This window comes from Scyliorhinus torazame, chromosome 6 (assembly GCF_047496885.1).
Source record: "Scyliorhinus torazame isolate Kashiwa2021f chromosome 6, sScyTor2.1, whole genome shotgun sequence".
In the NCBI taxonomy this organism is placed as follows: domain Eukaryota; kingdom Metazoa; phylum Chordata; class Chondrichthyes; order Carcharhiniformes; family Scyliorhinidae; genus Scyliorhinus; species Scyliorhinus torazame.
Window position 1 is genome coordinate 177,082,417 of NC_092712.1, and position 23,822 is coordinate 177,106,238.

At 47.2% G+C, this 23,822-nt stretch overlaps 1 long non-coding RNA gene across 1 annotated transcript in view; it reads left to right on the forward strand.

Annotated features, from left to right (window-relative positions):
* The window catches only part of LOC140425751 (uncharacterized), a 55,268-nt gene extending 34,070 nt beyond the window's left edge, over window positions 1-21,198 (forward strand). The window contains exons 2-3 of the long non-coding RNA XR_011947979.1: window positions 14,687-15,023; window positions 20,905-21,198. This is a non-coding gene — a long non-coding RNA (uncharacterized lncRNA). The remainder of the gene's footprint in view (window positions 1-14,686; window positions 15,024-20,904) is intronic.
* The last annotated feature ends 2,624 nt before the right edge of the window (window positions 21,199-23,822 follow it).

Below are 23,822 nucleotides of genomic sequence, written 5' to 3' on the forward strand. Positions count from 1 at the left end.
TCAACCGTGCACGGATCGTCCATGCAAACCCCTGGACCATGTGTTGCCACAGATTGCCGTCGACATCTCCTGCACCCGTAGCCTGGGACTCCTCCATTCGGCTATGGACTGCTGGAGTGTTGTTGACATCTCGCTCTGAATGTCCCAGCCACTCCCTAACTTCTCCATCTACTCCGGAATGGCCTGTCCAGAGGCTCGGCATTTGGCTGGGACCGAGCTGGGAGCTGGGATGCAGCAGCCCTCTGACTGCTATCTCGCCTGGGGGTTCTTGCCTCCACCTGATGTGCATTAGCGACTGGCTGCCCTGTGGTTCACCCTCCGGGGCTCTCGGGGGAACAGGCCATCCCTCCTGACCTCTACCGCATCTAGGAGCCTCCCCAGGTCTGCGGCTCCAAACCTTGGGGCCTGTCATCTCAGCGCCATGGCTGTGAGCTGAGTGGGATTGGCTGTGCAAGAGCTGTTTCAGAGCATCTCGACTTTGTTAGCAGTGGGCTGGGAAGCGGGATGCAGGTGAAATGGCTGGCGAGCCCTCATTTGCGGTTGAAAGCCTGTGTGGCCTCATTAACTGGGCCAATTAACATTGTATTGTGCTGCCGGCCTCGCCAGGCCGAGCACCGGGGAGTTTGCGGCAGTTCCTGTTCGCTACCACACTTAGAAATCTTAGAATCGCGCCCATGGAAATTACTGTCTAAATTGTCACCTGGCAAATATTTCTTGAAATTTATCTTCACAATCTGTACACTTCTACACTGTAAATTCTATGATTCTATGACTTCCTTCTGCAGTATCATTCGATATTGGGATATGGCAGGACTAGGATTTGTCTGACTCTATTCTTGCTTGGAAATACTTCAAACTCTTTTGATGTAAACTGTGGACCATCATCTGACAGTACTATTGCTGACAACCCATTAATTGCAAACCAACTTCTTAAAACCTCCATAATTTTGGGCACTCTTCCCTTTCTACCTAAAGAAATCAAAAGAGTGCAACACAAAGGCTGCTGTACAATATATTACAGTACACAGTACTCTAGGTGCATCTCAACAATGCCCTATATGGTTGCAACAAAAATGCCTTTTTTTTATAGTCCATCACTCTTGAAATTAAGGCCAATACATCCTATGCCTTCCTAATTACTTGCTGTACCTGTGTGCTAAACTTTAGGATTCATTTTCAAGTATGCGCAGATCCATCAGCGCTACATAATTCTGCCACTTAAAATCAGGAATTTACAGTGCAGAAGATCATTCGGCCCATCGAGTTTGCACCGGCCCTTGGAAATAGCCCCCCACTTAAGCCCACACCTGTAACCCAGTAACCCTACCTAAACGTTTTGGACACTAAAGGCAATTTAGCATGGCCAATCCACCTAACCTGCACATCTTTGGACTGTGGGAGGAAACCGGAGCACCCGGAGGAAACCCACACAGACACGGGGAGAACGTGCAGACTCCGCACAGACAGTGACCCAAGCCTGGAATCGAACCTGGGATCCTGGAGCTGTGAAGCAACAGCGCTAACCACTATGCTACCGTGCTGCCGTTTCTCTTTATTTAAATAATATTGTGCCCTTCTAATCTTCCAATTAAAGTAGACAACTCACATTTTTCCACATTATTCTCCTTCTGTCAGATTTTTTTTCCTTATTCACTTTACTTATTTATATCACTTTGTAGACGTTACGTCCCCTTCACAGTCTGAGTTCTATCTGTCTCTCTATCATCAACATATTTGGCTGCAATACACTTCATCCAAGTTATTCATTCATGCTCGGCCTGAAGGCAGGTTCTTGGCTCATTGTCTGCTGATAGTTCATGCTGAGCTATTTTCAACTCAATTTTTTTGTGAGTGGTGTTTTGCCATTGCCTTCCACTCTCAGGAGCAGGGTAAGGAGGCAGTTCCCAAGTCTACAGCCAGAAGGGGAATTGAACCCACGCAATTGGCATTATTCTAAAGCATGCACTAGCTGTCTAGCCAACTGAGCCAACTGCCCCCTCCAAGTTGTTTATCCAGATTGAAAATGGTTGAGGCCGCAGTTTACAAACTAGTTACAATATACCAACTTGAAAATGATCCATTTATCCCAGCTCTTTGTTTTCTGTTGCTGCAAATCCTCGATCATTCTGATTTATTGCACTCAACACTATGAGGCGTTTCATATGGCACTGTACTGATTTACTTTCTGAAATCTAAATACAGTACGTGCGTGAATCAGTCATCCCGTTGGCCACGGATTTGGGTGCTACGGGTGAATCGTGCAAGAGACCCAAATTGGGCTCCGTGCTGGGCTGATTGCGAGTCACCCGACTCGCTCTGCCCAGCGCGATCTGGATCGTGCCCACCATGTGCGAGATCCTGATCTGCACCTTTAACTGTTCCTAAGATGCCAGATTTACCAGCCACCCAGGATTCACCAGCCAAGGATGGGAGACCTCGCCAGGGGGCCGTTTAGTTCTGGTCCACACAAATGTGGACCAGCCGTAACGGCACCTGGAGGGCTCTCCAGGCAATTGGAGCCTCCCGGGTAGTCAGAGACAAGGCAGGGTCACATCCTGACACTCCTCCTGGCACCTGGGCACTGCCACCCTGACACTGCCAGGGTTCTGGGGGATTTCCATGGTGCCAGACTGGCAGTACCATGTGTCCAGGTGGCAGGTTGTCACTGCCATGGATCAGGCCTGGTTGTGGGGGGGGGGGGGGGGGGGGGGGGGGGGGGGGGGGAACCCGGTCCCGGTCCCGGTGCCGGGGGGGGTCCCTGCTAGGTCAAGGGGTGGTGTTCCCAGGGCTCTCCAAGGTTGGGGGTGGGGAAGGGATCAAAAGAGTGGGAGCGTCCTGAAAGGGGGGGAAAGGTCAGTGCTGCTGGACAACATGGTGCACCAAACTGCGAGGAGCCTTTCCTGCTGGATCTTCAGTTCGCCAGCAGGAATCCCTCTAAGTACGGCTTTGGTGGCGAGAAACACCCCTGGATTGTGAGGTGTTTCTCTGCATTGCAGCTGCCGAGAAACACTCCGCCAATCGTGTCTGTTCAGTGGACTTTAACTTGAGTCCACTGAATCACGCCCTACATCTCTTAGTTCCCCTTTTCCACCATGCTTGTTATATCTTCATAGAACTCTAATAAATTGTGAAATAAGTTCCCCCTTCACAAAACCATGTTGAATCTGCCTGATTGTATTATGATTTTCTAAATGTCCTACCTCTGAATAATGGATTGTAGCGTTTTCCCAATGACAGATGTTAGACTAATAGCCATGTATTTTACTACTGTCTCTCTCCCTCCTTTCTTCAACATAATTGTTACATTGGCAGTTTTCCAGTCCGCTGGAGCATTCCCAGAATCTGGGGAACTTTGGAAGATTACAATGCTGCCACTTCTGCTGCAGGCATTGCTATTAAGCCCCTAGGATTCAGGCAATCAGGTCCGGGGAGCCTGTGAGAATTTAGTGCCATTAGTTTTCCGAGTACTTTTTCTCCAGTGGTTGTAATGGTTTTATGTTCCTCCTGCCCTTTTGCCTCTTCATTTTCTACTATCCTTGGGATGGTTTTATCGCGAAGACGTTTACAAAATACTTATTCAAAGTCTCTGCCATTTGAATATTGCTGAAAACAGGCATGTTGCTGAAGCTTTTAGTCTTACACTTATCAGGACAAGCTGTAGAATGTCAAATTTCAAATGATCACAACAACTTATACTACAGGACAAGGACTTTTAGCTACTGTTTTCCTTTTTATATACTTGTAGAAGCTTTTACTGTTTGTATATTCTGCTCCCTTATTCTAAGTTGTTTGTCTTTATTTTTTTGTGGTCACCATTTGCTGGTTTCTAAAATGTTCACAACCTTATGGCCCACCACGAACATTTCTTTCAATTGATACCACTCCTTATTTCCTTAGTTAGCCATAGATGGTTAATCCCTTTCATAGAGCAGGGCTTCCCACACTGTGGGTCGTGACCCCCAGTAGGGTCATGGGATGAAAGTTGAGGATCACAACATATGAAACTGTAATGATGGCTGTGGAGAGAAGACTCCATCCTGGGGCTGGCTCTGAGGGCACATGATGCATTTGTTCTCTTTGTTCTGACATTCCTCCTGGCACCTAGGCATTGCCACCCTGACACTGCCAGGGTGCTGGGGGATTTCCATGGTGCCAGACTGGCAGTGCCATGTGTCCAGGTGGCAGGTTGTCACTGCCATGGATCAGGCCTGGTTGGGGGGGGGGGGGGGGGTCCCGGTCCCGGGATTTGTGTATTTAGATTTCATTCTTTGGAGAAAGAAAATTATTGTCAGGGTATAACCTTATTGGCAAAAGGGACTAATAATAATCTTTATTGTCACAAGTAGGCTTACATTAACACTGCAATGAAGTTACGTGAAAAGCTCCTAGTTGCCACACTACGGCGCCTGTTCAGGTACACAATTCAGAATATCCAAACTACCGAACAACATGTCTTTGGGGACTTGTGGGAGGCAACCGGAGCACCCAGAGGAAACGCACACAGACACAGGGAGAACGTGCAGACTCCACCCAGACAGTGACCAAAGCCAGGATTGGAACCTGCGACCCTGGAGCTGTAAAGCAACAGTGCTAACCACTGTGCTACCCGACTAATTTATAATACAGACTAACAAGGTTTATTGGCTAACAAAGATCAATATTTAACTTTCCCCTAATTGAGGCAAGGCACCACACACTGGACTGGATTCTCAGCAGCCCCGTGCCGAAATCACATTTGGCGCGGGGGCGGAGAATCAACTTTCCCCACAGAATCGGGCCCAACGCCAGTCCGGCGGTTCTCCGTGCCCCGGAAATCCGCGCATTCGCAAATTTCTCCGCGTGACTGGGGGCCATTGCCAGAGGCCCGCCCAGCGATCCTCCGCCCGACCAGCCGAGTTCCCGACAGCGTGGAACAAACATGGTATTGTCAGTTGTGATGTTCACGTGGTGGCGGCGGACTCAGTCCGCAGCCGCCCTGGTGGGGGGGGGCAGGGGGATTGGGCACCAGGGGGGCCTTATGGGCTGCCGGGGAGTGCTTGTGCGCGGTCGGATCTTTGGGCGCGCGGCTGATCGGGGAGGCCTACATCTTCCAGCTGCCTCCACGGTGGCGTCTGCCATGGCGCTCGGCACGGCTGCTGAAGGCCGCCGCCGTGCGCATGCGTGGACTCAAATCCGGAAGTGCGGGGGCCCGTATCCGCAGCTAAAGCTGCGTGAAGCACTCCAGATCCCTGCTAGCCCCCTGAAGGTGAATGAATCGACTGTTATTTTTTGGAGGAAACTCGGGAGTGCAACGTCATGCCGACATGGGGACATAGCACCATTTTGGAGAATCCAGCCCACTGTCTGTCATAATATGCACTCATGCACATAATGAGATACAGACAGGCAGTGACAGACACTCAGTACAGCCAGTCAACACACAGGACAGAACACAACCAATCACCAGGCAGAACACTAGAAGGTGGTCTCCCACTATAAAACACACAAGGCATCAACACTCTGCCTCTTTCCACTGGTGACAACTGTAGTGACAGTTGTATATATCAGTTAGCACCTTCTACACGTGGCTCAGAGCTAGTCTGGTCTAGTTAGTTATAGTAAGCACGCTTACATTAGTAGAGTGTCAAACCCACAGCGAACTGTGTGCAGGGTGATTAACACAACATGGTACCAGTCGTCTGCCTTCCAGCAACATGGAGAAGATCCAGGCCCCTCCACAGCTACGGAGCTCTGGCAATCTCGGCACTAACTGGCAGGTCTTCAAGCAGAAGTTTCTTCTCTACATTGAGGCCTCAGGCCTCGAGGATGCATCTGATGCCAGAAAAATCGCGCTGCTCCTATCAACTGTGGGGGACCAAGCCATCCAAATTTTCAACTCGCTTGATTTTACCGACAGCCAGGACAAGACCAAATTCAAGACCGTTTTAGAGAAGTTCGACAGTCACTGTGAAGTCAAAACAAACGAGAGCTTTGAGAGCTATATCTTCCAGCAACGCCTTCAGGGTAAGGATGAACCTTTCCAATACTTTCTAACTCATCTCCGTGTATTAGCGCAGTCCTGCAATTTTGGTGCAACCGCTGATTCCATCATCAGGGATCAGGGCCGGGAATATCCCCTACCCGGCGGGGCGGGGGGTCCCGGTGGGATGGAGTGGCGGGAACCACTACAGCATCGGGCCGCCCCAAAGGTCCGCACCTTTAGGGGCCAAGCCCTCACCTTGAGGGGCTAGGCCCACGCTGGAGTGGGTGGCAGGCCTTTGGCGCCACGCCAGCCGGGGCCGAAAGGACTTTGCTGGCCGGCGGAAGTCCGCGCTTGCGCGGGAGCGGCAGCTGACGTCATCCCCGCACATGCGCGGGGGAGGTGTCTCTTCCGCGTTGGCCGCACTGAAGGCTGTGGCCGAGGCGGAGGGAAAAGAGTGCCCCCACGGCACAGGCCCGCCCGCGGATCGGTGGGCCACGGTCGCGGGCCAGGCCACCGTGGGGGCACTCCCCGCGGCCAGATTGCCCCGAGCCAGCCCCTGGACCCCGGAGCCAGCCCGCGCCGGCTGGTCCCGTCGGTAAGAGAGGTGGTTTGATTCTCGCCGGCGGGACTGGCTTTCCAGCAGCGGGACTTAGGCCCATCGCGGGCCGGAGAATCGCCGGGGGCGGCTCGCCGACGGACGTGGCGCGATTTCCGCCCCCGCAGAATATCCGGTGCCGGAGAATTCAGCAACCGGCGGGGGCGGGATTCACGCCAGTCCCCGGCGATTCTCCGAACCGGCGGGAGGTCGGAGAATCCCGCCCCAGATCGTGTTTGGGGTGCACTCCGATTCTTTGCGGGAGCAACTCCTCAAAATTAAACACATGATCCTGCCAGTCGCAATCGAGACGTGTATAGTGCATGAGCATGCGAGAAATCGGTACTCCAGTCTCAAATCGGCAGAATACGAAAAACTTGCCTCCTATGAGGCAGAGAGTGTACAGGCCATCGCCCAGATGCAGCACCTCAGTATCGATGAAAGTGGCCATTTCCTGCGCTTTTCCCGGGGCCCCATGCATGCGCAACATGAACGGGAGAACGAAGCGGCCGAAAACCAAACTGCGCAGGTGTGAACGTCGGCTAACCGCACTGCGCATGTGCAATGACGCACGGAGCGTAATGACATCAACGTCATGACGTGCCCAAACTGCGGCACCGCCCACTTAAAGCGGCAATGCCCTGCAAAAGGCAGGCGATGTCTAAATTGCGGGAAGCCTGGAAATTATGCAGCTGTGTGCAGGTCTGCACCACCAGTCAAGGTCCAGCGATCCCAATTTCAACGCAGGTGCGTTCGATGTGTACAGCAAGGTCTACTGGATTCTGATCCTGGTAGCACTACGGATCCAGAGGATGACTGCCTGGAGACCCCTATCGTGTGGGCATCATCACCACATGCGAGAATGCCTCCTCAAATTCAGCAAGATGCCTATCTATCCTCAATGCGGATTCCACAGACGAATGGCGTGCTGTCGTACACGTAAATCACTGCAGCATCCAGTTGAAGCTGGACACTGGTGCTCTGCCAATCTCGTCTCTCAAGCTGATCTTGACCGCATTAAAAAGCAACCAAAAATTCTTCCACCATCCTGCCAGCTCCTCGATTATAATGGCAATGCCATAACTGCACTAGGATCTTGTCACCTATCCGTCTCCAGCAAAGACATCAATGTCACACTGCGATTCAAAATCGTCAAGCCTGATAAGACATCCCTGCTCGGTGCCCATGCATGCAAGCTACTCAACCTCATACAGCGAGTCCATGCCATGTCTTCTTCTGCTAATGTGGATCTTCAGGCTGACATTGATGTTGTCCTGGCTCAATATCCAGATGTGTTTGATGGAATGGGTACTCTGCCATACTGCTACAAGATCCTACTCAGGCCTGATGCCACGCATGTAATCCATGCACCAGGCCGGGTGCCGGCTCCTCTGAAGGAACGTTTAAAGGCACAGCTACAGGAGCTCCAAGATCAGGGCATCATCTCCAAAGTGACTGAACCGACTGACTGGGTCAGCTCGATGGTCTGTGTGAAGAAGCCCTCAGGAGAGTTGCGGATATGCATAGATCCCAAAGATCTGAACGGAACATAATGGAGAACACTACCTGATCCCGAAACGGGAGGAACGAGTCCAGCAGGAAGCTCTGTACGTACAACACACCATTTGGCAGGTATGTCGTTTGGCATTGTCTCAGCCTCTGAACTCTTCCACAGGATCATGGAACAATTGATGGAGGGCATTGAAGGTGTGCGTGTCTACGTAGATGATGTAATCATATGGTCCACGGCCCCCGAGGAACACATACCTCGTCTCAAACAAGTCTTTCGACGTGTCTATGCAAACGGCCTCAAGCTGAGCAAGGCCAAGTGCTCCTTTGGCATGTCATCCATCAAGTTCCTCGGCGACCAGGTATCCCAGCAGGGTGTGCGACTAGATTTGGACAAGGTCAAGTCCATTAACGCCATGAAGACCCCGGAAGACAAAAAGGCGGTACTATGCTTCCCCGGGATGGTCAACTTCTTGGGAAAATTCATTCCCAACATGGCCTCACACACCACGGCTCTCAGGCATCTGGTGAAGAAGTCCACTGCATTCCAGTGGCTACCCACACATCAAGCAGAGTGGCTCGAGCTCAGAGCAAAGCTCACCACTGCTCCGGTACGAGTGTTTTTTGACCTGGACAGGGAAACAAAAATCTCCACGGACCAAGCCAGGATGGCATTCGTGCGGTGCTCCTCCAGAGCGATGACTCCTCGTCCTGGGCTCCCATTGCTTATGTGTCAAGGGCCATGACGCCTACTGAATAGAGGTATGCCCAGATAGTAAAAGAGTGCCTGGGCCTCCTAACCGACATTGTAAAGTTCCATGACTACGTCTATGGTCTACCAATGTTTACAGTGGAGACTGACCACAGACCCTTGGTCCATATCATTCAGAAGGACTTGAATGACATGACGCCCAGGCTTCAGCGCATTCTCCTTCGACTCCGAAGATACGATTTTGAGTTAGTATACACACCACGCAAGGAGCTGATAATTGCGGATGCCCTGTCCCTCTCCATCACCACGCCCTGTGAACAGGTTGACTTCATCTGCCAGATTGAGGCACAGGTGCAGCTGTGTGCCAGCAACCTCGCGGGCTCAGATGAAAGAGTTATCAGTATTCGTGAAGAGACTGCCAAAGACCCTCTTCTGCAGCGTGTAATGCACCACCTTGGAAATGGCTGCCAAAAAGGGCAATGCCCTCAGTTCTTTAATGTGAAGGACGACCTGACAGTCGTCGAGGGGATCCTCCTCAAGCTAGATTGTATCATTATTCCTCACAGTCTGCAGAGCTTAGTGCTCAAACAAATCCACGAGGAACACCTAGGTGTCGAAAAGTGCAGGCGCAGAGCCCAGCAGACTGTCTACTGGCCTGGAATCAGCCAGGTCATTTCGAACATGGTCCGCAATTGCCCGACCTGCCAGCATTTCCACCCTGCTCAAACAAAAGAAACACTCCAGCAACATGAGATCGTGACCTCTCCGTGGTCCAAGTTGGGAATCGACCTTTTTCACGCCAATGGGCATGACTATGAGCTCATCATAGATTACTTCTCAAATTACCCAGAAGTTGTGAAGCTGTCAGACCTCACATCAAGGACAGTCATCAAAGCCTGCAAGGAGACATTTGCCAGGCATGATATTCCACTCACTGTCATGAGTGACAATGGTCCCTGCTTCCACAGCCTAGAGTGGGCCAATTTCGCCAAGTCGTACCAATTCTACCACATTACCTCAAGCCCACACTATCTGCAATCCAACGGGAAGGTTGGGAAAGGGGTCCATATAGTGAAGCAACTGCTCTGCAAGGCTGCGGACTCTGCTTCTGACTTCAACCTTGCGCTGTTGGCATACAGGGCAACCCCTCTGTCCACCGGTATGTCCCCGGCTAAACTCCTCATGAACAGAGACTTGCGAACAACTGTTCCAGCCATCCACTTACAAGACCTGAATCACCTCCCAGTGCTGCAAACGGTGCAGCAACTCAGGAACCGGCATAAGCTGACGTACGATGCTCATGCTACCGATTTGCCTGTGCTATCTCCGGAAGATGTTGTTCGGATCAAGCTACCTGATGGAGGCTGGTCAGCTCCAGCTGCTGTTGTTGTTCGACAGGCTGCTCCCAGATCGTTTGTAGTTCATATTGTTGCTAATTGTGTTTCTCTTAATTTGGCTCTGAAGGTGGTGGCCATTATGGTCGCCTTCCTTAATTCTAATTACGTTTGCTCTAGATTCGCCAGGTATCTCTCGATACCGCCACAAGGTTCAAAACCGAATACTGATCAAAGACTCGTTCCACCAGTTAGTATGTTCAAACTCAATGCTCATTTATTTATACATACAGTCAAATATACTCATGCATAAAACTCTACAAACTAAACTATCACTACTGCTAAAGCCTATACTTAGCTTCGGGCGCCCACTCAGTCAGAGGAACAATGGCCGTTGTTCGGTTCTGAGGCTGCTGGGGTCGGGTTGGTACAGAATAACAGCTAGGAGCGTCTGTCTTGTAGCGTGCGTTGACCTTGGACTTGGTTGTTCTGATGTTGCTGTTGGGCAGGTCTCTCCTTGGTAAAAGCTGGAGCCGCAAGAGAGCGATTCTCTCTTGGGGGATTCTTCTTATACCCAAAAGGGGCTTCACATGCTTTTGGGCGGGCCTTGAACTTGGCCCCAATTAATTGGGCTGTTTCCCAATCGTTCTCATCGATTTCCTCCAATAGAGGGGTGGGTGCCCTGATTGCTGGGCGTGTCCTAGGTGGCCGTTGGCCTGCTTTGTTCTGGTCTCCTCTGGTGCCGGGGTGTCTGTCTTGGTACTGTTTACTTAAATGTTGCCTTTTTGTTCCCGGGGATGGCTCATTAGTATGGAAATGGTTTGCAGTATCAGTCTTGTCTGGGAGCTATGGCTCCAATCAACAGACGGACCTTGCATCTGCTTGCTTTCTTAGTATTGTCCATTTTCCCTGCAATCTTTGCAAGGTGTCCATTTTGTAATCGGGAAGTGTCCATCCCAGATGACTACAGTATGGCTGATGGCTCCATTGTCAGGTGCAACAGGAGGGCACTGCGCAAAGTTGCCTGCCCTCCACCAGATCCTACTTTTCCGTCTGTTGTTATGCTTCCTCCAGACACTTTGCACCATGAGGCCACCAATCTGGCAGCAATCCCGCCTGTCAAGGCGCCGTCGTCCCCACTTCCACCTCTCAGATTGTCGACGAGGATCCCACGCAAGCCCCAAAGATTGGATTTGTAGACATTTACCTAGTAAATTTTGTTCTGTATCTGCACGCTAGACAACTCCTATGTATATATTCATCCACTCGCCATTTAATGTAAATAGTTCCACATGTAAATAGAGTCACATACGTTCCAAGCAACCAACATTTTATTTTAAAAGGGGAGATGTCGTAATATCATAGAATTTACAGTGCAGAAGGAGGCCATTCAGCCCATCGAGTCTGCACCGGCTCTTGGAAAGAGCACCCTACCCAAGGTCAACACCGCACCCTATTCCCATAACCCAGTAACCCCACCCAACACTAAGGGAAATTTTGGACACTAAGGGCAATTTATCATGGCCAATCCACCTAACCCGCACATCTTTGGACTGTGGGAGGAAACCGGAGCACCCGGAGGAAACCCACGCACACACGGGGAGGATGTAAATATGCACTCATGCACATAATGAGATACAGACAGGCAGCGACAGACACTCAGTAGCCAATCAACACACAGGACAGAACACAACCAATCACCAGGCAGAACACTAGAAGGCCGTTTCCCACTGTAAAACACACGAGGCATCAACACTCTGCCTCTTTCCACTGGTGACAACTGTAGTGACAGTCAGGGTGTATATATCAGTTAGCACCTTCTACACGTGGCTCAGAACTAGTCTGGTCTAGTTAGTTATAGTAAGCAGGTTTAGTTCAGTAGAGTGTCAAACCCACAGCAAACTGTGTGCACTGCTTAGCAGGTTCAATAAAACGTATTGAACGAACATCAACATTTGGAGTCTACTTTCCAGTACAACTGCATCCAGTTGCAGTCCGTGTTACCCCAGGGTGATTAACACGACACTGTCTTTCCGTGAATACCAGAGCGTCTGTGTCTTGACTTCTTCTTGGTTCCTTGAAACTGGTCTCTTGACTCACAATGAGATATGTTCTTTGAGATTTTAACTTAATCAACTTTAAAATACATGCAAAACTCCTTTTTGCAGCTTAAGACTTCAATTCTTATTTCCCAGTCTGTATTAACTGCTGTATTTTACAATTACTCATTTGCTTCTCTCACTCTTTTTTTCCTCTTTCCATCTATCTCTCTCTCTCTCTCTCTCGTTCTGGCTGGAAGTAGGTGCCTGTCAAAGACTAGTCACTTTTCCTTAACGCAATTATTTCAGCCCTAATAGTAGAATCTGATACTGATCTGGATTCTTACGGCAATTCTCAACACAGTGACAATTATATTAGCCACTTCTGTATTCTTACAGCAATCCCCAACCTTTGACAATATAATCACTTCTGGATTCATATGGCAATCCCAACCAATGACAATTACCCATCGACTAGGAATTTCCTCTATAAATGCTAATCTTCCTTGCAAATATCCTACTACTGACCCTTAACTTTCTCGCCTGGTAATTTCCCCTCAGCAACTGCCCTGAGGTTACTGTTATCTCCTGGCAAGTGCAAAGGTCCCTGGCAAGTGTATTTTCTTTTATACCCTTTTTGCAGTTAGCGTTTTTGTGTACTTGTGTCAACACAAGTTAATTCCACACAAATATTTGAAATGCCTGACCAATGGGAAGTGTGTTTCTGGTTTGCCTACAATCGTCTAACATTCGTGTGTACCCTATATTTACAATTCTTGACAAGGGGAAGCGTGCTTCTGGCTTCCTGCAATAAACTAGCCTTAACTTTTACTCTTTACTTACAATTCCCCAATATCCTAGCCAATCGGATCAGAGTTTTGGCTTCTGTTTGCTGTTATTGCTTGGTTCATTGGAGACCAAATATGCAAATGCTCCCCAGCTATAACTGTTGTGGAAATAGACAATGAGCACAGTTAAGGTAGACTGGGAAATTAGAGTAAAAGGCTTAAAGATGCAAAAAGGGTTTTGCATGTAAGTTAGAGTGGACTAAGTTAACATTTCTATGTTCTTTCTTGAAGCTACCTTCTCTATTTTGACACTTAAAGAAATGGCAACTTAATGATTTCTTGACAATATTCCAAAAATACATACAAATAAAGATTTTTGATCACTAAGCTATGCACAACACCATTTGATAACTTAACCTGAACAAATGTATCAATAAGATTAAATCTAATTTGTTTTTACCTACCTCAGCCTCAATGGGAATACCGATTGTTAGAACAATAATTGGGGGAGGGAGGACCTGATATAACTGGAGGGTTGAGCCAGGAAATAGCCCTCTGCATGCCTAAAAGTTGCCACCTCCTCATCAACATAGTAGTCCGTGCTACATCTGCAACTAATTTAATAGAAGTAAGTTCCCATTTTATGTTGCCTCGTTCAACATTGTTTTTCCGCAGTGTTGTGAATAGAGGGCCAATATAGGCACTTGGTGTTGGAAGTTTTATTTCCTTTCCTTTCAGCATTGTTTCAGACCAGGGCCAATGAGATGGTACATGACTCAATTAGCACCATTTTGGAGTGGCCTCTTTCATTTCCTGAAACTCTGCCCCACTCTTCACCTCCCTGCTGAAACATCCCCGCTCTGCCCTGCTCAACTCTCCCGATCTTCCCTGCTTGATCATTGCTGCTCTTCACTTCCCTGCCCAAATGTCTGATTCACCACTTTCCTGCTATTTCATGGAATTTACAATGCAGAAGGAGGCCATTCAGCCCATCGAGTCTGCACTGGCCCTTGGAAAGAGCACCCTACTTAAGCCCATGCCTCCACCCTATCCCCATAACCCAGTAACCCCACCTAACCTTTTGGACACTTAGGGCAATTTAGCACAGCCAATCCACCTAACCTGCACATCTTTCGACTGTGGGAGCAAACTGACCACAGCACTTGGAGGAAACCCGTGCAGATATGGGGAGGACGTGTAAACTCCACACAGACAATTACCAGAGTCTGGCATTGAACCAGGGTACCTGGAGCCGTGAGGCAGCAGTGCTAACCACTGTGCCACATTGTTTCATTTTGGCGGGGTGGCTTGTTGGGAGTGGAGTGAAGTAACAAGCACAATAATAACATAATTAAATATTTAAATAGGGCTGCAGTCAACAGCAAAGCAAAGGTGCTCGCCATTGTCCTTGAAGAAAGCTTCCAATAAATATTTAGCGACCTCTGGGATTTCAATACCCAATGTCAGTTTGATTCTGACATCAAATCAAATGGATCTCCAGGAATTCAGCAGCATTGATGCCATCATGCAGGGGAAGCAGGCAATCACATTGACGTATCCTTCCAGACAGCAAATTGGGAAACAAAAACCACTGAATTCTTTCACTTGCAATATTAATTTTTTACTGTGAGCAAAACAAATGCTCAGAATAAACACATAGTTAATACAGGTGAAAATATTTTTAAAATGTAACATTTGTAGTCAGGAGAAAATTAAATTTTTAACAAATATATCATTGCTCTTTCAGGGCCAGTGAGGCTGCTTCGCATTAGTAACCATAATCTTCTAAGTAGAAACCCAGTTATATGCAATACAATCACATGGAACGTTGCCAAGAGTCTTTACAACCAGCCTAAGGATGCAAGAATGGAGATTGTCATCAATTCATAGATTTGCAGTTGAATGCAATGTGGAGGAACTTTAACACCCCACCCTTGGAGAAACATAGAATCATTATTTTGGATTTCGGCGGGAGCGGTGCGCAAGTGATTTCTGGGAGGAACGTTTTTCCTTTAAAACATTCACCTTCACAGGAGCAGGCCTTTGGATTTCGGTGGGAACGGTGCGCAAGTGATTTCTGGGAGGTAAGTTTTTCCTTTAAAAACACTTACCTTCACAGGAGCAGGCCTTGGAATTTCGGCAGGAGCGGTGCGCAAGTGATTTCTGGGAGGTAAGTTTTTCCTTTAAAAACACTTACCTTCACAGGAGCAGGCCTTGGGATTTCGGCGGGAGCGGTGCGCAAGTGATTTCTGTGAGGTAAGTTTTTCCTTTAAAAACACTTACCTAGTCCCGTTTCTGTTCTTCTTTTCTGTTTTTTTTAAAATATAAGGCGGGAACCGGAAGTTCGACTTCTGGGAAGGCCCCACCCGCCCGCCCCAACCAATAAATTCTGGTGGAGAGGAAACCCGAGACACTACACGTGTAGGTTCTCCCACCCACCCTCCTCCTCTAACCTAATAATAAGATCCATTGGTGTGAGGTAAGTGCCATATTATATTATTATTATTAGCATTATTATATTATATTATTAGCATTGCGCAGGTCAAGGAGACACAGTAGTGGTAGTTTGGTGCAGTGAGGTAACCAGGAAAGGTAAGTGGTTAATCTAATTGTGCTGTTTTTCAGTTAAAAGTGCAGTGTAGATTAGTGTCTGATTGGCTGAAGCTGCCCCCACCATAAACTTAAATTAAACTAATTAATTAATTAGTGATGGCTGGTCAGGTGATGTGCTTGAGCTGCTTGATGTGGGAGCTGGCAGATCCCATTGCAAGCTGCAGCGACCACATCTGCAGTAAGTGTTGGCTGCTCGAAGAGCTCCGGCTCAGAGTTGATGAGCTGGAGTCTGAGCTTCAAACACTGAGGCACATCCGGGAGGGGGAGACTTACCTGGACACTGTGTGGAGTGTCCACACCTGTCAGAGTAAGTAGTTTAAATCCTGCCAGGGACAGCAGGGTGTGACTGCAAGTCAGGCAGATAAAGGGAACCAGCAGTCAGGAACTCAGGAGCCTCAGCCCTTGACTCTGTCCAACAGGTATGAGGCACTTGCTCCCTGTGGGGATGGCGAACAGGGTTGCAGGAAGGATGAGTCAGCTGACCAAGGCACCATGGTTCAGCAGGCCATTCAAGGGGAGGGAGTAAATAGGCAAGTTGTAGTTGTAGGGGATTCTATTATCAGGGGGATAGATAGTATCCTTTGTGAGCAGGATAAAGAGTCCCGCATGGTATGTTGCCTGCCCGGTGCTAGGGTGCGGGACATCTCTGACCGGCTTGAAAGGATACTGGAGAGGGAGGGGGAGGATCCAGTTGTTGTGGTCCATGTCGGTACCAACAACATAGGCAAGTCTAGGAAAGAGGACCTGTTTAGAGATTATTAAGAGCGAGGATTCAAACTAAAAAACAGGTCCTCAAGGGTCATAATCTCCGGATTACTGCCCGAGCCACGTACAAATTGGTATAGGGAGGCAAGAATAAGGGAAGTTAACACGTGGCTGAAAGAGTGGTGTGAGAATGAGGGGTTCCTTTTCATGGGACACTGGCATCAGTTTTGGGACGGGGGGACCTATACCGTTGGGATGGTCTCCACCTGAACCGAGCTGGGACCAGTGTTCTGGCGAAAAGAGTAAATAAGGTGGTCAATAGGACTTTAAACTAAAGATTGGGGGGGGAAGGGAAAGTCAGGGAACCAAGAGGTGAAGTAATCAGCGGGGAGCGTAGCTGCTTAGGAATACAAAAAAACACGAACAGACAAAACTCAAGAGTGGTTACGATTGTTCCCATCCCACAAATTATGACACAGTGTATGGAAAGGCTCAGTAAACCAAGGTCCACCACACTAAGAAAACAAAAAGGGACGGTCAATAGAGAATTAAACGTGCTCTATTTAAATGCGCGCAGTGTACAGAACAAGGTAGATGAGCTTGTGGCCCAGATTGTGACTGGCAGGTATTATGTGGTAGGCATCACAGAGACATGGTTGCAGGGGGTTCAGGACTGGCATTTAAACATCCAGGGATTCACAACCTATCGAAAAGACAGAGAGGTGGGCAGAGGGGGCGGGGTTGCCTTGTTAATTAGGGATGAAATTAAATCAATAGCACTAAACGACGTAGGGTCAGATGATGTGGAGTGTGTGTGGGTAGAGTTGAGGAACCACAAAGGCAAAAAAACCATAATGGGAGTTATGTACAGGCCTCCTAACAGTGGTCAGGACCGGGGGCACAAAATGCACCACGAAATAGAAAGTGCATGTCAGAAAGGCAAGGTCACAGTGATCATGGGGGACTTCAATATGCAGGTGGACTGGGTAAATAATGCTGCTAGTGGACCCAAGGAAAGGGAATTAATTGAATGTTTACAGGAGGGCTTTTTGGAACAGCTTGTGATGGAGCCCACGAGGGAACAGGCCATTCTGGACTTAGTGTTATGTAATGAGCCAGACTTGATTAAAGATCTTAAAGTAAGGGAGCACTTAGGAGGCAGTGATCATAATATGGTCGAATTCAATCTCCAATTTGAAAGAAAGAAGGTAGAATCAGATGTAAAGGTGTTCCAGTTAAATAAAGGTAACTACAGGGGCATGAGGGAGGAACTGACGAAAATCATCTGGGAGCAAAGCCTAGTGGGAAAGACAGTAGAACAGCAATGGCAGGAGTTTCTGGGAGTAATTGAAGACACAGTACAAAGGTTCATCCCAAAGAAAAGAAACATTGTCAGAGGGGAATTAGGCAGCCATGGCTGACAAAGGAAGTTAGGGAATGCATCAAAGCAAAAGAGAAAGCCTATAATGTGGCAAAGAGTAGTGGGAAGTCAGAAGATTGGGAAGACTACAAAAACAAACAGAGGATAACAAAGAGAGAAATAAGGAAAGAGAGGATCAAATTTGAAGGTAGGCTAGCTAGTAACATTAGGAATGATAGTAAAAGTTTCTTTAAATACATTAAAAGCAAACGGGAGGCAAAAGTAGACATTGGGCCGCTCCAAAATGACGCTGGTAATTTTGTGATGGGAGACAAGGAAATAGCTGAGGAACTGAATAAGTACTTTGCGTCAGTCTTCACAGACGAAGACATGAGTAATATCCCAACAATTCCGGAGAGTCAGGGGGCAGAGTTGAATATGGTAGCCATCACAAAGGAGAAAGTGCCACAGAAACTAAGAGATCTAAAAATTGATAAATCCCCGGGCCCAGATAGGCTACATCCTAGAGTTCTAAAGGAGATAGCTGAAGAAATAGTGGAGGCGTTAGTTATGATCTTTCAAAAGTCACTGGAGTCAGCGAAAGTCCCAGAGGATTGGAAAATCGCTGTTGTAACCCCCCTGTTCAAGAAGGGAACAAGGAAAAAGATGGAAAATTATAGGCCAATTAGCCTAACCTCGGTTGTTAGCAAGATTCTAGAATCCATTGTTAAGGATGAGATTTCTAAATTCTTGGAAGTGCAGGGTCGGATTAGGACAAGTCAGCATGGATTTAGTAAGGGGAGGTCGTGCCTGACAAACCTGTTAGAGTTCTTTGAAGAGATAACAAATAGGTTAGACCAAGGAGAGCCAATGGATGTTATCTATCTTGACTTCCAAAAGGCCTTTGATAAGGTGCCTCACGGGAGACTGCTGAGTAAAATAAGGGCCCATGGTATTCGAGGCAAGGTACTAACATGGATTGACGATTGGCTGTCAGGCAGAAGGCAGAGAGTTGGGATAAAAGGTTCTTTTTCGGAATGGCAACCGGTGACGAGTGGTGTCCCGCAGGGTTCAGTGTTGGGGCCACAGCTGTTCTCTTTATATATTAACGATCTAGATGGACTGGGGGCATTCTGGCTAAGTTTGCCGATGATACAAAGATAGGTGGAGGGGCAGGTAGTATGGAGGAGGTGGGGAGGCTGCAGAAAGATTTAGACAGTTTAGGAGAGTGGTCCAAGAAATGGCTGATGAAATTGAACGTGGGCAAGTGCGAGGTCTTGCACTTTGGAAAAAAGAATAGAGGCATGGACTATTTTCTAAACGGTGACAAAATTCATAATGCTGAAGTGCAAAAGGACTTGGGAGTCCTAGTCCAGGATTCTCTAAAGGTAAACTTGCAGGTTGAGTCCGTAATTAAAAAAGCAAACGCAATGTTGTCATTTATCTCAAGAGGCTTGGAATATAAAAGCAGGGATGTACTTCTGAAGCTTTATAAAGCACTAGTTAGGCCCCATTTAGAATACTGTGAGCAATTTTGGGCCCCACACCTCAGGAACGGCATACTGGCACTGGAGCGGCTCCAGCGGAGATTCACACGGATGATCCCAGGAATGGCAGGCTTAACATGCGATGAACGTCTGAGGATCCTGGGATTATATTCATTGGAGTTTAGGAGGTTGAGGGGAGATCTAATAGAAACTTACAAGATAATGAATGGCTTAGATAGGGTGGACGTAGGGAAGTTGTTTCCATTAGCAGGGGAGACTAGGACCCGGGGGCACAGCCTTAGAATAAAAGGGAGTCACTTTAGAACAGAGATGAGGAGAAATTTCTTCAGCCAGAGAGTGGTGGGTCTGTGGAATTCATTGCCACAGAGGGCGGTGGAGGCCGGGACGTTGAGTGTCTTTAAGACAGAAGTTGATAAATTCTTGATTTTTCAAGGAATTAAGGGCTATGGAGAGAGAGCGGGTAAATGGAGTTGAAATCAGCCATGATTGAATGGTGGAGTGGACTCGATGGGCCGAATGGCCTTACTTCCACTCCTATGTCTTATGGTCTTATTATGTGGCGATGCCAGCGTTGGACTGGGGTGAGCAGAGTAAGAAGTCTTACAACACCAGGTTAAAGTCCAACAGGTTTGTTTCGATGTCACTAGCTTTCGGAGCACAGCTCCTTCCTCAGGTGAATGAAGAGGTAGGTTCCAGAAACATATATATAGACAAAGTCAAAGATGCAAGACAATACTTTGAATGCGAGAATTTGCAGGTAATTAAGTCAAGAGAGAGGGGTAATCCCAGGTTAAAAATGTGTGAATTGACCTTGAGGCCACAACCGGGACCTTGGATTCATGTCGCATTGCATTCACCCCCCACCATCTGGCCTGGGCTTGTGAAATCCTACCAACTGTCCTGGCTTGAGACAATTCACACCTCTTTAACCTGGGATTATCCCTCTCTCTGGATCTGTAAAGATTTAATTACCTGCAAATGCTCGCATTCAAAGTATCGTCTTGCATCTTTGACTTTGTCTATATATATATTTCTGGAACCTACCTTTTCATTCACCTGACGAAGGAGCAGTGCTCCGAAAGCTAGTGATTTGAAACAAGCCTGTTAGACTTTAACCTCTGGAAGTGATTCAATATGCTAGATAATACACTTTTGGTGTAGCATAGGCATGTGTACACCCCCTGCCATATTGGACCCATTGGCAAATAACCAGGCAGAAAAGCGGACGCTTTGCAATCCAATTTTGAGATGACGAGAGTCTTGAGTACTCAGATTGTAGAACAGAAGAACTTCATCAAGTTTAAATCCATGCAAAATCAAATCAAGTATCGGCAAGCCATTTAGAATTATATAGGAAATAGGCCATTCTGATCAATAAAATCACATAAATCCACCCACCCAGCATTGTTTCCCGGCAGCCCCCCTCCTCCGCCAACCTCCCCTCTCCGCCAACCTCCCACGTCACTCCAATCTTGAGTGGCATGAGGGGATTAGCAACATTGTGAACAGTTGCCTTTGGAACGATCAGAAACAAGCCTATTTTAGCCTTTCAAGATCAAACATCCCAAGGACCATCATTTATCATGAATAGACATTTCCTTGTCGGTCCTCTCTAGCAGGCAGTTCAATGATGTATGATCAGCATGTTTTTCTAATTCAGTTCCAGCCTAAGGCAGACAGAACACTCAACAACCACTTGGTGAAAGTGACATTAGCGGTGTAGAGTATTTCTTCTCCTACACATATCAATCAAGATTTATTTGACCAATTTTATTTCAGTTAATGAATGGTTCACTTCTGTCATGTTGAAGATATCAAAATATTTGAAGATTGAGCTTCACACAGATTGAAAATTCCTATTGTCTCCAACATCTGGTATAAGAAGATTTACAGAGAAAAATCTCAAACCGAACAATAAGATCTAACAAAGTCACTCGATTCATCGCGACCTGAATATCTTTGGCTTTGAATCTAGAAGGAGAAATGTTTGTCTGTTATGTCTGCTTACAACAATATTTGAAAACCTATGTCATTCTATGCAGTAGAGATGCAACAACTTAAGACTTGATAAATAAATATTTTTCTCTTTAATTGATTCTTTTCTCAGGTATTTTCAACCTTAACATACAATGTGCACTGGTACACAATGAATACTTTCAAGTACAGTCTCCTTGGGGTAAACTAGACAATAGAGAAAATTTGGTTCCTTTGTACACTAACTATGGATTATAATATTAATGTTTAAACATAATGAAGCAACTTTTCAATGGGATGCCATTTTTGCTGTTAAAGTTTAATGCAGGTAGGATTTTTTATTATGTTACATTTATTAAAGCAGCACTACCGTAATCCTGCACATGATGTCAGGTCACAAGCCTGCAAAAGGTCGACAGTAATAGGCGGGTGGGTCAGAAATGAGTAGCCTGCCTGCTGTTTTGAAATTAGTACTTAAACATCGATTAAACTACTTGACAACCAAATTGGCTGCAATAAAACAATTCCAATGCCAGAAGGCAGGTGGGTGCAAGGGAAACACAGCCTGTGGAAATAGGAATTGACGAAAAGACAGATATAAAAACACGAAGTGGGCATGCTTGAATTTAGCAGGAAGTGCTGCTGAGAGTTATTTGTGAAAATTCTGCTGTTCATTAATCCCTGATCAGATTCCAGGGCTATTCCTCCTCCAAGGATCCGAAAAGTTGCTGTTCCGGTCATCTTTGAGCACTGCACCATTTGGGGTTTGAAACAGAGTCCACTGTGGGCATTGTGTGGGAGGCAGCTCCTCCAGTAAGGAGGAGATGGAGAAGGCTATCCAAGAATAGGGGTGAAATGAGTTGTAGTAAGGTGGACAAACTGATGAAGAGAGAGGAGCTGCAGAAGGGTGGAGGCAGCAGGCACACAGATAAGAACATAAGAACATAAGAACTAGGAGCAGGAATAGGCCATCTGGCCCTTCGAGCCTGCTCCGCCATTCAATGAGTTCATGGCTGATCTTTTGTGGACTCAGCGCCACTTTCCGGCCGGAACACCATAACCCTTAATCCCTTTATTCTTCAAAAAACTATCTAGCTTTATCTTAAAAACATTTAATGAAGGAGCCTCTACTGCTTCACTGGGCAAGGAATTCCATAGATTCACAACCCTTTGGGTGAAGAAGTTCCTCCTAAGCTCAGTCCTAAATCTACTTCCCCTGATTTTGAGGCTATGCCCCCTAGTTCTGCTTTCACCCTCCAGTGGAAACAACCTGCCCGCATCTATCCTATCTATTCCCTTCATAATTTTATATGTTTCTATAAGATTCCCCCCTCGTCCTTCTAAATTCCAACGAGTACAGTCCCAGTCTACTCAACCTCTCCTCGTAATCCAACCCCTTCAGCTCTGGGATTAACCTAGTGAATCTCCTCTGCACACCCTCCAGTGCCAGTACGTCCTTTCTCAAGTAAGGAGATGAAAACTGAACACAATACTTCAGGTGTGGCCTCACTAACACCTTATACAATTGCAGCATAACCTCCCTTGTCTGAAACTCCATCCCTCTAGCAATGAAGGACAAAATTCTATTCACCTTCTTAATCACCTGTTGCACCTGCAAACCAACTTTTTGTGACTCATGCACAAGCACACCCAGGTCTCTCTGCACAGCAGCATGTTTTAATATTTTATCATTTAAATAATAATCGCTTTTGCTGTTATTCCTACCAAAATGGATAACCTCACATTTGTCAACATTGTATTCCGTCTGCCAGACCCTAGCCTATTCACTTAGCCTATCCAAATCCCTCTGCAGACTTCCAGTATCCTCTGCACTTTTTGCTTTACCACTCATCTTAGTGTCGTCTGCAAACTTGGACACATTGCCCTTGGTCCCCAACTCCAAATCATCTATGTAAATTGTGAACAATTGTGGGCCCAACACTGATCCCTGAGGAACACCACTAGCTACTGATTGCCAACCAGAGAAACACCCATTAATCCCCACTCTTTGCTTTCTATTAATTAACCAATCCTCTATCCATGCTACTACTTTACCCTTAATGCCATGCATCTTTATCTTATGCAGCAACCTTTTGTGTGGCACCTTGTCAAAGGCTTTCTGGAAATCCAGATATACCACATCCATTGGCTCCCTGTTATCTACTGCACTGGTAATGTCCTCAAAAAGTCCACTAAATTAGTTAGGCACGACTTGCCCTTTTGGGCAGATCAATACAGGTGAAGGCTGCAAAGTTTCCAGGGTTTGAATGTACTACCTGCAAATAATGGAGCAACAATATTTCCAGAGATATTGCCTTTATGAAAATCACATCTCTACATGACATGCCTCAGCCTCTAATCATGTGGGGGATCACCCAATGCTGCTGGTCTTAAATGTGGCAGTCAGATTGAACAGACAATACCAGTCAAATGGAAAGAGCAGAGGCTTTGCAGCCATGGCTGGTTCCCCATGGGTGTAAGGGTCAGAGATTGTATCCATGCAGGCATTGTAACACCAGAAGAGCAGCCAGGAACTTTCACCAACTGCAATGATTGCCACTCCATTAATGTGCAGATTATGTGCAACCACAAACAAAGAATCGTACATGTGCGTGCAAGCTACCTTGGAAGCAGCCATGCCACATCCTACCTCAGATATTCCTAGGCGCCAGGAATGTTTACAGTTCTAGATGCGTTGGGTAGATGGCTACTCGGACACAAAG